Genomic DNA, 14,475 nt, shown 5'->3' with positions numbered 1-14,475 from the left:
AGAAAAGGGAGTAACTTTGAATGGAGCTCATGTTCCAGGGAAATGTGTGTAGGAATTTTGGGAGTGAACTCTGAGCTAATAATTTTCTAATTGTTGGCTGAATGCAGTGCTTTCTAAAATTACAAAATCACCCCACCTTTTTAATTAAGGCTCAAAAATGTTAAGTTAGTAGTAAGTAGTTGGAGTGAACCAGGATATGATTATAAATCAGTAATCTTATCTTAAATTAAGATAAGAATCCATAGGATAAGAATAAGATAAGAATCCATAGCTGGCTGCCTTTGTTCCAATCCCACATGAGGTGCTCTTGTCTGTGTGTGCTAAGTGCTATAATAACTTGCTGAGCACAGTTCAATTCCTTCTTTCCTATATTCCAATCCCTCCAAAAATGCCTACATTTTGATTCTCAGGGAGTTCTTGGACTTAACGCAGAAAGGAGAAACTCCTAATCTTTCAAGGCACATTGAGGATGTGATTTGATACTTTACTTTCTTTTTTAAGGCTAGACAGATTAGATTTTGAATGTCTTTGACTCACAGTTGACCTTAAGAAGTCGGTTAAATTCTGAGCTTCAGTTTCCTCATCAGTGAGGCAAGAGTAACGATAGTATCCACCCCACTATTCAGGAGGTTGTAGGGAGATGTTCTTAGCTTTGCCCTTAGAAAGAAATTTTTATTTAATAATTATGTATTTATTTTAATGTTAACTTCTGTGTTAAGACGTACCATTTTTTCTCTACAGGCAATAACATAAAACTTCTTTTAAAAATAAATTTAAGTTAAAAATTTGAAATATTTATTTTAAATGAAAATATCACCTTAATTAATGTGACCAAAATTTTGAAGGTAACAGATGTGGTAATAACCGAAGTTTATGAAAAATGGACACAAGATTATCGCTAAGGTTCTTCTAAAGTATAAGACAGTATAGCTCTGTACAGCTGACTCTTTAAGATTCGTATGCCCGTGGACTGTGTCTGGCCACGTACAGATATACTTATGAGGTCGTTGTAATAAGTACAAACAGTGAGTCTCTGGCGAGGGGTCTGCATGCCTGGTTCTGGATCTCGTTCATTCTTTTTTTTTTTTTTTTTTATTAAATCATAGCTGTGTACATTAATGCAATCATGGGGTACAATGTGCTGGTTTTATATACAATTTGAAGTAGTTTCATCAAACTGGTTAACATAGCCTTCATAGCATTTTCTTAGTTATTATGTTAAGACATTTGTATTCTACATTTAGTAAATTTCACATGTACCCTTGTAAGATGCACCATGGGTTTGGTCCCACCTGTTACCCTCCCTCCACCCAACCTCCCCCCAATCTTGTTCATTCTTAACATCATCTGGGCCATATAATGATTTTTCAAAATTCAAAGCTGTCCCATCAATACAGTCACTATCTGTTACTGATACTTTAAGGCCTGTGGCCTGCTGACCTCACTGCTGTTTCTAATTTGTTAAAGATGACATAGAACTAGGGCAATGTTTTTGTGACTAATTTTAACCAATGGCTAATTTTCACTTTTTGTTTTAGGCCATGCCAAAAACATTTAATTTCATTTTACTGATTTATAATCCATATTTGATTTTCTTCACTGAAGCTGAAGAAAACTTACAAATTTCAAATCTTACATAAAAAATAAAATAAACGGCATATGGCAGGCACCTGTAGTCCCAGCTACTTGGGAGGCTGAGGCAAGAGAATCACCTAAGCCCAAGAGCTAGAGGCTACTGAGGGCAACAGATTCTGTCTCTAAAAATAAATAAATAAATAAAATAAAATAAATGCCCAGTCTGGAAGAGAGTGGTGTTGAGAGTTCTGTTATAGAGCAGCCCACACAACACATCCTGGAGGTTGTGCCATAGTAATAACAGAGAGAACCTGCGGAGAAGCAGCAAACTGACTTGTTCAGATGGGTTTGATACTTTCCTGCTCAGACCAGTGAGCCTTGGAAGTTAATTCTTACTCAGGAGCCTTAGAAGTTAATTATTCTGCACAAGGCCCCAAATAATGATCAGGCACTCTGTCAATGTTTGTTGAAGGAATGATGTGAAGGATTAACATTCTCCAGTATGGAAAAAAATGGTTTAGAGTTGATTTAAATCAAACTCATTTTCAGTGGCATTACTTAAAATAGTTTTGAGAGTGAGCTTGCTATTCACATGATTTAATCAGCAACTCCTTTTGTGTTGCTTTGGGTTGGGTGCTGGGCTCCCCACAAGGAGCCACAAACACAGTCCCTCTTAGGGACTGTGTCTGACCTGCAGGTGTTTTATGAGGTTTTTGTTGTTGTCATTTTGTTTTGTTTGGCCCCACAAATGTTTTAAAGATTTGAAATTTGTAAGTTTTAACATTTATTGCCAACATTAAAACTTCGGGAGATTACACATTTTAAAAATCCAAATTTTTGTCTCCTTGAAAAATCAGAAGATCTGACAATATTGGGCCCACCTTCCTACTTGGCAGCACCTGCCTTCATGAGGAGCAGCTCCCCTGCAACACAGGTGTTGCTCTCCCATCACCCCAGTTCCCACCTCCCACCCCCAACCCCAGCTTCTGCTCAGATGCCTGACACACAGCCTGTCAGTCACCTTGGCTTCATCCTCTACTTGGCCCATGGCAGCATGTGAGTCGGGAGTCCTGACTTGGGAGGCCATGCAACATTCATTGATTTGACTTAAGAGAAGTCTGACCCACTTGCACTCCCTACTGGGCCAACTGGCGAATGTGTTCTTCTTGCAAGAGTCCTTTGTGCACAGCACTCAGAGCACAGGCCCTGAAACCCAGGCCACCTCCATCATGAGGTTCTGTCCATAGCCGTTGAGCCCTGGCAAGCCCCAAAACCCAGGCCACTTCTATCGTGGGGTTCTGTCCACAGGCCCCGTTGAGCCCTGGTCCTCATGTGAACCCATCAATAATCTTGTCTTCTGCATCTCTTAATCCATTTTTCTCTTCCCTGCCCCCATTTCTTCTGTAGAGGGTACTGCCTATTGGCATTCCTAATTTTTGTTTTTAGTGTCTTTATTTAAAAAGAAGGGAGCAAAGGAGGGGATGAACTAGGGAAGGAAGTACGGGGAAGTGCAAGTGAATGGTCATTCTGTTTTCTGTCTCTGTGTGGGGTTCAGCCCCTTGTTACTGCTTGCCAGTCGGCCAGTCATAGTAGGAGTTGCATTAAGGCATTATGGTCTGGCTTGACAAGCAGAGTCATGCTCTAATGGAGCTGGAGTAAGTAAACAGCTTGTCTCCAAGGCTCTTGGGAGCCAGCCACCTGGATAGAGGAACCTCAGCTGAATAGATAATTACACCAGTGGTTCTCAACCTTCCTAATGCTGCAGCACTTTAATACAGTTCCTGGGGGTCACAACCTAAAGGTTGAGAATTGCTGCCTTACACCCATCAGGGGAGACTTAAAAAGCTTCACTGACTCAAATATGAAAGAACTCTTGAAGCTGCTGTCAGATTGGGTCCCCACTCTTTTACAGGAATTCTTTGGGTTAGAGCAGGCACAAAATGGATAAGGTCACTGAGGAAGACAGGTGGGATGCATCTCATCATCTAGAAGCCAAATATAGTGGGTCCCAGCCAGCACTCACCAGACCTGCAGGTTTTCAGGAGGCCTGTCTTATCATTCCCTATCGAGGAAGTTGTGAGGCAGACAGAGAAACAAGAATAGGTTCAGATGCAGAAACATAGGCTCCTGGTTATTTCAAGAATAGCCCCCTTCAGAGCCCTCTCTGTGACTCAGGGTTCTGCAGAGAGACAGAACCAATTTCATGTGTGTATAGATGTGTGTCCATATGTGTGCCTGTATGCAGAGAGACACAGACATGTTTATTTTAAGGAATCGACTCACATGATTGTGGAGTCCAAAGCCTGCAAGGTTGGATGGCCAGGCCAAAACCAAAGGAGCGTTGCGGCTTGAGTCCAAAGGTTCGGGGCAGTTCTGCCTGCTTGGGGAGCTATTGTTTTGACCAGATGAGGCCCACCCACATCATGGAGTGTAGTCTACCAAAACCCAAGGTTAAAATGTTAACCTCACCAAAAAAAAAAAAAAAAAAAAAAAAAAAAGCCTTCCAAGAAACATCTAGAATAGTGTTTGTCCCCATCTGGGCACCATAGCACAGGCAGGTTGGTGTGTAAAATCAACCATCACACCCAGAGAAGGGATGGAGGATGCACTGCCAAGCCTACTGCTGCCGCTTTTATTCACCTTCACATCAGGAGAGCACTAAACTCTCACTTCTGGAACTTTTCCCATGTTCTCCTACACTGTGTCTCTTAAAGAAATTAATGGTTATGTTAACAAGCCACCTGGAAAAGATGCCTAGCATTTGAGTGACCATGTCCATGTAAAGTTGTTGTATATTTTGTGCCAGGATATAGATGTACAACTTAATCTATTAGCTTTTCAAATTCTTTAAGTATTAACATCATGTGACCTAGAAGTTCTCAGAGAATTTCTAATTTTGATGATTAACATGCTGAACTGTAATGTTCAGATTCCTATATGAGACTCTTTAGAAATTTATAACAGATTAAAAGACACAATTTCCATTCTTTATGGACTTAGCTTCAAGTCCAAACTAAACTCCAAACATGAGTTTCTTTCATTTTAAGAAGAGGCAAGTCATTTTACTTATTCAGCTTTATTTTATTTCTTTTAGTGTATTTTTTAAAATCAGCTCTATTTCTGCCATAGTAGAAAGGGAACATTTTAGGCAGTGAAGACACCTTTCTCCCATCTTGAGTCCAGTTGTGGTGCAGATCATGCCACAGTGACACACACACCAGGGCTGGACGCCTGCTCAGCCACATGGCCGGTGGTCTTGGAATGTTCATCTAACCTGTTTAGTCCTCATTTTCCTTAAATGTAAAATGAACTGTACTTCAGGAACCCATTCAACTTTCAAGCTTCATTTAGTTTCCCTCAGAATTTTTAGACTTTAGACTTTAGTTTGTTTTTAAACTGGAACCATTTGTCATTATAGGCAACTTTTCCTACTGCCCAAATTACTACTGTGAATTGCATGAGGGAATTTGTTTTTTCCTTTTTAAGAGTTACCTAGGAAAAAAAGATGATGTTATGCGGCAAGACATACAGAGGTCAAGTCACTCATTCGTTCATCTGAAAAATGAGCCTCATGGAATGGCTTGTGCAGGAAGCTCTCCCAGCTGTACACTGAAGTAGGAGGAGGATTTGGATATACAGAGGAGGAGCTTCCCAGGAGAAGGAGCCATGTGGCTGGAAATGACTTGCATCTGGAGCAAGGGATGGAAGAGGCAGGGGAGAGACTGCATCACTATTAGATCGTAGGGACCCTCATGTGCTGGGTGGAAGGGTTTGATCCCTGTCTTTGTCTCTGCTGACTGACATGTAGTAAACCATGTTGGTCACCTGAGTTTAAGATTTTTGAGAAAGAGAAGGAACTGATGAGACATGAACTTTAAGGGGATTTTACCTGTCACCGTGTAGCAGCAGGGTACCTAGTCTGATGTCATACACATAGGCAAGGAGTCATGGGTGGCCTGGACTTGCTACTGTCTTGGATTTTAGAAAAGGGAGGATTCGGAGGTGGTGGAAGTTGACTGAGTAACTGCTAGAACCAGGCACTAAGCTGCATCTGCAGTTAGTTCAGGGACCTGTCATGTTCAACTGTGTCTGCAGCACCTCCCTGAGTGGGTTCTCAAGTACTTGCTGAAGGAGTTAGTTTTGGTGGCAGACCCACAAACTGCCTTTGCCTTTAGTTTTTGAGTCCCAATTGTGGTGGTAATGTTAGAATGATCAAGCTACTTTACCTCTGGCAGAGATTAAGTAATTTTATGTCCATTCATAATAGTAGTTGCTTTCACCCACATGTAATTTCATTGTTATAAGCTCTGATATGAAACTTGCTTGATGTTGACTTAGTAATCTCAGTTATCAATTATATTTGACAATTTCACTACAAGTAGTGAATTTAAAAATACACATTTCCAAATACCTCACATGTATCATCTTCAACTCAACTTGCCTACACTATGTTCAAAGCAGTCAGTATGCACAAAACTATACTAGGTACCATCTGACAGATGGGTGACTCAGGATGTGCAGAGAAAACTGAAGCAGCCTGTGCAAGTGTCACAAAGGAGATCCACAGACTGGCGAGTGTCACGAAGGAGAGCCACGGACTGCCGAGTGTCACAAAGGAGATCCATGGACTGGCAAGTGTCACAAAAGAGATCCACGGACTGGCAAGTGTCACGAAGGAGATCCACGGACTGGCAAGTGTCACGAAGGAAATGCACAGACTGGCAAGTGTCATGGAGGAGATCCACAGACTGCCGAGTGTCACAAAGGAGATCCACAGAGTCTTTTATAGGAGAAAAACTACAGGCTGAGGTTTCTGAACACTTGGGCTTGGTGGGAAAGCAACAGTCTAGGCCTCAAAGAGCAGAGCTGCTGCAGAAAGATGGAAAGTGGCATCCACGAATAGTCAGGGGCTGTGTGCTGGAGGTCCTGGCAAGAGCAGTGGCTGGGGCATATGTCTGGGTTGGCTAGACAAATCCTCTCTGTAAACAATAGGTTTTTAAGCAAGGAAAGGCTCTGCTCAGATCTGTGATTTGGGCAAATTAATTAGTTAGCAAGCAAAGAATAAATGATGGCAGAAAGGCAAATGCTTGTCAAGTTGGGCCAATTTGATAACCATGGAGAGAAGTAGTGACAGGAGCAGTTGCAGGAGAGCAGGTCAGGTGACACAACAGTGCAGGGTACTGGTTTCCAGACCAGGGAGTGCAGGCCACATAGAATCTGGCAACTCAGTTTTATTGGAAGTTTGGGTCAGGGGAGATTTTTTTAAAAGATGGCTCTGAATTTTAAATTGAGCATCTTAGAGGATGTGAATCTATTAACTAAGGAGTAAAAATAAGAGCAAAAGGAGATTTTTAGGAGAAATGTGATGGATTCAGCATAAACATGCAGATCTGGGTTTTGAGTTCCATGTCGATCATTTCTTGGAAGGTATCTGGCAAGCAGTTGAGGTTGTCCTGTAGTATCATATTTTTGTTTGTTTTTATTGTATAGATCTTTTTACCCCTATAAACACAGTTATGAGGTACAGTTCAGAAGATAGAAAAAATTGGCATGTCTAATCTCAATGTTGTGTTAATGCACAGTTTTATATAAAGTGATGTTTAAGTGGGATACTTTTGTGCTTACAGTGCTTGTTCTTTCATTATGTCTATGTCACAAGGTCAAAGAATGTGACGAGCTTGGTCCTCGACAGCTGAGTTTGATTTTGTAGCATGTGTTGTCCTTTCTCCATAAGACGTTTTCTGTGTTCTGCCCTCAAAGGGCTACAACAAATCCTAGCCTTCCATGTCATTCTTACTGCCATCTCTCATACCTCCACCTCTGCAGGTGGACTCAGTGTACAGATACAGTCTTTATGGATATTGGTATCAGAAGGACTTGAGCTGAGCTCAAAATTCAACAAAGATTTTGCAGATCACTTTGCATTCATGAAAACTTAGTTAAATTATTTAACTTACATAAATGAGTTTCATATATTTTTACTTCAGTAAAATGTTTTCTTAGGCTTTTACTTCTGTAAGCATTATCATATGTTACCTTCTTCCTATGATGCTCTGAGCGTCTCGGCAGTGTAGGAGCCGTTTCTGCCCACCCCAGTTTTATAGATGGGGAAGTAGTTAGAGAGCTTAGGGCAGGGCTTTTGGGAGCTGGATTTGGAATCTAGGTTTCCTGGTTCCAAGTAATTTTTATCTTTTTATGGTGCTTGGACCCATGGTAAAATTAGATCAATGGTCAGACTTGACCAGTGGTCAAACTGGAATGGTTTATCTGCCAAGTGAAATGCTGGACTGTGTGTTCCTTCCTAGCAGTTTACATGAGGCCGCTGTGTGACCCTCTGAAAGTTATAAACTGACTGAATGTAAAATCCCCATAGCCACTACAACTGCGCCCCTGCCATGGTCTGTGCCGCTTCCCACTCTGCATGTAGACAGGATCTGGACCATCGGGACTGCTCATAAGCATACAACTGAGAGCCCTGCGGAGGACCCAGCTCTCCAGGGTTTCCTGTGTGACCCTCGCTGGAGGAAGGACAGGGAAACCTGCCTCACTGCCTACTATCAAATTTTACTGGACATGATTTCGTAATTTTCTTTCTTTTCAAAAATCTGGTCTAAAAAAGAGACTAGCTAGTGGGATATCCTAGTTTTAAGAAATATACCCTGTCTTGGCTGAAAACCAGAAACCTTCCCCTTAAGTTTTTTATGTGTTTTATTGTGCAAAAAAAAGCAAAGTGTTTTCAAAGAAGGCCATAATTCAAAATCTTTCTGTCTGTACTCTTTCTGGGAACTCAGCTTATCTGGTATAAGCTGTACTGTACAAATCTTCCTCACACTCAACTATATTGACTTTCTATGATTGGGTTAGAAATTCCTTTTGCAGACACATCAGAGGTAAGCATTCTGAATTTTGTTCTTTCTCTGTTATAAAACAGGGAGGTTTAGGCCAGGCACAGTGGCTCATGCCTATAATCTTAGTACTCTGGGAGGCCAAGGTGGGTGGATTGCCTGAGCTCACAGGTTCGAGACCAGTCTTAGCCAGATCACGACCCCGTCTAGAAAAATAGCCAGGAGTTGTGGTGGGCGCCTGTAGTCCTAGCTACTCAGTAGTCTGAGGCACAGGGATCACTTAAACCCAAGAGTTTGAGGTTGCTATGAGCTGTGACACCATGACACTCTACTGAGGGTGACAAAGTTAGACTCTGTCTCCCCCCCCCCAAAAAAAACAGGGAGATTTAGACAGGGCTCTCCCTTCCTCAGAGCATATGTGTTCGAGAAGTGGACCCAGTTTGTCTCCAAGGTCATCTGCCAAGCTTGGTTCTGATGCAGCTGCCACTCCACTCCAGTTGTGTGCTGCTTACTGGGGACTCAAAAGGGAGTGAGGGAGGAGAACACGCCCCATTACAATCTCTGGTCTCCAGTTGTGGGACATCCCAGTCTTCAACAGACATTAACTAAAGTTTCACTCTTCACAAGTAAACTTTGCGCTAGGCCCTGGAGATAAACACAGGAAAGGATCACTCCCTTTGTGTCTTCCAAATGAGGACGAAAGGTATCTAAATAAGTAGCTGTCACGTGTTTTAAATCCTTTTTAGAGAACAAGTAGCAGGATGGACAAGGGCACCCTGTGTGTCTGACTATAGCTGTCTTCTCAGACACTCACCTTAGCCTGGTGATGAGAATATAAGGGTAAATGTTCGCGTGGTTGTAGACCAGTTTCCAATTCCCCTACATGTCCCCTGTGCAATTTTCCAAACTTTCATGAGAAAGCAGCTTAAACAATAAGACCAGCTGTTTGAATATGGCAGTGAGACACAGGATCCCAGCAGAGCCTCCGTCCGAGGTCTGTTGTCAGCAGGGCCTGCCCTCAGTGGTCTGTTGTAGGGAAATGGTGAGAAGGAAGCATGGTTGGTGCGTGTGCTGTTCAGGGCTGCTCTCTTGCTCTGGCAGCCTCACCCTGCAAGGGTATCGGGAGCCCGCCCTTGTGTCCAATGTGTCGGACCTGCTGAGCCCTGAAGAGTTAATCCCCATTCCTGATAAGAACAAAAAGAGTGTGACTTATCACTCCAGTCTCTGCAGAGATAGAAGGAAGAACCATTTCTTGGAACATGAGTATATGTGATTCGACAGCTTTTTGGTTTGCCTATTAATTTAGGTGTTTGAGTAAGTAAATTCAGGGAGTGGGGCCTGAGCCTCGTTCACTTCATAAACGTGACAGTCCGTGAAGTGATCTTGCTCTTGCCCTTTTCCTCCACCATTCAGACAGAGTTTAAATATTTGCCAGTACAGATGTTTGATTTTTATCTTAGCTCTTTCTTTACTTTACTTTATTCTCATGGGTGGTTAAGTGGAAGATAAGGAGGTTCTTGTTTAATTCTTTTCAACTGGTGTTGCTCAAATATTTGGAAAGCAGACCCCTTCTAGAAAGAATGAACAGGACCTCTCTGAGTGGAGGAGATGGGAATTCCCCATGGGTCTCACTGCACCCAGCTGCTGCTGGACAGCCAGGAGGGCCCCAGGGCTGGTACTCATGGCCTTCTCTCTGTGTCCACTCTCTGCAACTACTGATGGAGAAAAGTTTTGGCCTCCTTTGCTCCCCAGGAAAAAGCAGAGTCTGGTGGTCCAGCCCCATGGAAGCCTCTCAGCATCTATTCCACACCCACATGGATCTGATACCAAATTTTGCTTTTAGAAAAAAGGGTGTTTTTTTATCTTTTTCACTTGTCTCAGCATTTTAGCAGTGATTAAAAATAAGCAAACAAGTAAAATATGCACCCTACCTCATTAACTGTTGTCATGTTGGCTCTAAGAAGGAACTCAATAGCCTTGCTCTGCTGAGAAATCCACAGGGATTTGCTTTTAAAAATTGTTACCTTAAAAATGTATCTGTGAATAATACTGTATTTCCCCACCACCCTGGGAACCCGTGAGGTGGGTGTGGCTCTGTGTGCTATGCAGTAGACTAGGCGGACTTTTCTGGAAATGCTGGAAAACTCAGGTCATGAGTGGTTTGCTGGCAAATCACCTTCCCTAGGAAATTTAAACAAAGACCACGAAAGGAAGTAAACCCCAACTTGTGTGTGTGTGTCTCTCTTCCTTATATCGTTTTCTTTTTTAACTGGGACTCCACTACAAAGTTGATTTACACTGTGAATCAAGGCTGAATGAAATCCAATTGGAACTCACTTGAACACTGTTTTGATGTAAAATTCAAAGCTTCTGCAAATTTATTTTATCTTCTACATTTGCTGATCTCCTGCTTGTAAATCCTGTTGAAGGAGAATAAAAATGACTGCAGCCTGATGGGAATTAAATGTCTGAAGTTCAAAGCAGTTTGCACATCAGAGCAAACGTCAATCAAATGAACATCTTGCAAGCCAGGCAGGGAGTGAATTTCTCCATGGGGAGGAGATCAAAGTGGGAGTCACAGTTCTGTTTTCTCCCTCGGGACGCAGCTTCGATCAGTTGTTCATGAAAGTAAATCCAGAAGCAAGTTTTTTTTTTTTTCTTTTTTCAGGGGGTAAGAGAGAGGGAGTTATTTCTCTTGAAACTGAATTTCAGGCACTGGTTTTATCTTATGAAAGTAAGTATAGGAAGCAGTTATATCTAGTATCTCTTTTTTAAAGTTAGCCTCTGAAGGAGATTTAAATGGGATTTTTCTGTTACTATTACCAACTTTTTTGAAAGCATAGGTGTAAAGAATGAAGCTAAACAAACCTCTTATGTTGAACTGACCATTCATTTTACAAGAAAATCTATGATTTTACCAGTTCTTGACCTTTCCATAAACCTGGAATTATATAAATGTAACAGGCAGCTCATGTACTTCTTGAGGAAATATCTTTTAGAAAACCCCTAAGAATAACTGACATGTTTTTCTAAGGTATCTTAAGCATAAATTTTAAATTTCTCATAATGTCCAAATCAGGGTGAATATCATGTTTATTTTTATAAATGACTTTTTCTTGAAGATATACATGATTAAAAAGTATTCCTGTCTTTGGCAAGGCCATCATTCCTCTGGGGCCCAAAGGGAAGCTCATGTAATGAGGGGTCCAGAAAAAGAAGCGGGGCCAGTGCATAGGTAGTGGGCTGGAGATGGTGCCCCTGCTTCTAGAAGTCCCTTCTTGGCTGGACACACCATTCTTCCTGAGCCTCCTGAGCCCTCTCCTGCCTCTTGCTTCCTTATCTGACTGGTACACCAGGGACACAGGTAGTGAGAAAAGCAGCAGGGTGAGGTTTATTTCTAGGCTTTTTGTGTTTACTTGCCAGCTGAGTGCACACTTCTGACTGAGATGCAGCATGTGTGAGGGAATTTGAGGCAGCTGAGACTTCCAGTGAGAAACAACAGCTATCCCCTGAATGTCACTGACGAGATGCCCAGCTCTTTGCCCTTCCTCATCACATAGTCAACTAGCTGGAAATTGTGGAGCACCCCACCTTCCCAGCAGAGTGCTGAGCCGGAGAGAGAAGCTCAGATCCTCCACTGGGGGAAGCTTGTGCAGAAAGCCAGTTGCTACTCCACTTTCACGAGAATCTGCATCTCCGGTCTGGTTGTCTCCTTCCTCCGGAACCTCCCCAGACTCTCAAATCAGACTCTCCAGGGATGGATTCCAGGATCTGCATCCAGCAGCCCCCCACCCCTCCATGACTCTAATGCAGCTACACTCTCGGTTTCTGGATCAGTCACTGAGCCGAGGTCCTCACTTGCTAAGAGTTCTAGAGCCCCCAGAGGAGTGCAGGACAGGGTTCTGTGGGCCCTTGTCAAAGTCCAGTTAATATAAGCACCTACTGTATACAGTGGTGAACAGCACCTGCCCTCATGGGACTGTTATCTGCTATTCACAGAGCCTAATCCATAAAAATTGCACAAATGAAAATGTAAATTTAAAATGAGGGCACAGCTTGAGAGATCACAGAGGCATTTAGCACAGAGTGGGGATGTGTCCACAGTCCGCAGACGCTTTCCTGAGGAAGCTACTTGGGAGCACAGCCCTGAGGGTGACTAGGCAGTTGATCAGGATGACCCTGTAGACTGCCATTGTCAAATATGGTAGCCACTGTTCAGTGACTATTTACATGTGAGTTAAGACTAAATAAGATGGAAATGTATTATCTCAGCTGTGCTAGCCACATTTCAAAAGCTCAGTAGCACACATGGCTACCACGTTGGACAGTGCAAAAATGATACATTTTCCTCATCTCAGAGAATTTCTTGGGCTGCCCTGGTCTAGACTAGAGGTGATGAAACAAGTCAGGCACAGCACTTATTTTTGAAAATTAAATTCTTTGGTTTTTGTTTTTCTGATTTTTTTTTTTTTTTGAGACTCTGTTCCTCTATTGCCCCAAGCTAGAGTGCAGTGGCATCAGCCTAGCTCATAGCAACCTCAAATTCCTGGGCTCAAGCAGACCTCCTACCTCAGCATCCCAAAGTGCTGGGATTACAGGCATGAACCACCATGCCCAGCCTTGAAAATTAAGTTTGTGTTACAATACAGCCACACTTAGTCTTGTGAATATTCTTGGTTGCCACTTTGGCACTACGATTGCAGCATATTGGTGATCATAGGGTCGTTACAATAGACCACATAGCCTACAAAGCCTAAAATATTATTTTCTTGCCTTTGAATAAAACATCTGTGAAGGAATAGACTTAGTGTGACTAGCTAAAGCATGGAGAAAAGTGAGATTATAGTGACGGTGCTTCTGCCAGCACCTAGGCAGGGCATAATTGACATTTCTTTCCACACATGGCTTCTGAGGCAGCCTCTAGTCTTCTCATCTGGACAAACTGCAGCAGGTCTGAGGAAGAGCAGCCACTGTGGTGAAGCGCCTGTAATGTTGCCCACGTAAAGCTTGAACTAAATGTCTCTTAAATCCATTTACCAGAGATGATGTGGAATCAAACAGGATGGTTTAACTTTCACTGTTTAAACAAGCACATGTGTAAAAACCTAGTCCCCTAATTTCCACAGTCACTTTCATCTAATTCTTACATCTTATGCAGTGTGATCAACAGATAATCAAAGTTTATGTGAATAGCCAAATGGATCTTGATTTGGGGGCTGCTTTCCCTGACTTACAACTTCACTACCTGTTAATGGGGTGGCGTAAATGGCACTCACTGCATACATTTTAACAAGTTTTTAAAACTTAATTTCAGGTTACATTTATTTGGGGATCTCTTACAAATTTCACAAGCCTTCTCAGTTATCTGAAATCCTAAATATGTTACTTAGAAGTTCCACATCTCCTCTGTTGTTACTTCTCAGTTAAATTCACTTAAAAATACTCTTAATGACTCAATGTAATTAAACACATTCTCATGTTACAGTCTTTCAGATTGTTTTTCTCTCTAGCAAATGTGTCACTGATTCCACACTAATGTTTACTGAGCGGCTATTGGCCTGAAGACCAGCCTTATTCTAGCTCTAGAGCTAGCATTATGCTACTGCTGGACATGAGCAGGACTTTCCTTCATTTCCTTTTACCCGGTTAGGTGCAAGCTGTGTGTCCCGTCCTAGAGAGGAACGGCCACACATTATACCTCATCTTTGGATAGCTTTGGGAAATAACTTTATTATCTCTTTTTTTCAGGTAAGAAAACTGAGACACTGAAAAATTGAATAATTTTTCCAGGGTCACACATTTAATAGAGACAAAACAGTCTTTCTGATCCAGACCATTTCTGCTCCACAGATGTTCTTTCTCCTTTAGCCTGCCAGTCTCTGTCCTTGGCTATTGGTCTTCGCATGTAAATTCTATTTCACATGTAACATTAGAGTCTTAATTTTCATATTCTAGTCTGAATTTTGCCATTTTTTTTGGTAGGTTTTTACTGGTAGTAATGACTCAAATTCATTGGTTGGAAAAGTTGATTTGAAGAATGGGTTTTTTTTTTTTT

The 14,475-nt window shown here is 42.1% G+C and overlaps 1 protein-coding gene across 2 annotated transcripts in view; it reads left to right on the top strand.

Annotated features, from left to right (window-relative positions):
* The window catches only part of CACHD1 (cache domain containing 1), a 219,910-nt gene that overhangs the window by 122,894 nt on the left and 82,541 nt on the right, over positions 1–14,475 (top strand). The gene's annotated exons all lie outside the window — the stretch shown is intronic.

This window comes from Otolemur garnettii, unplaced genomic scaffold (assembly GCF_000181295.1).
Source record: "Otolemur garnettii isolate 467f Iridium unplaced genomic scaffold, OtoGar3 scaffold00010, whole genome shotgun sequence".
NCBI lineage: Eukaryota > Metazoa > Chordata > Mammalia > Primates > Galagidae > Otolemur > Otolemur garnettii.
This window is presented reverse-complemented; position numbering and strand designations above follow the sequence as displayed.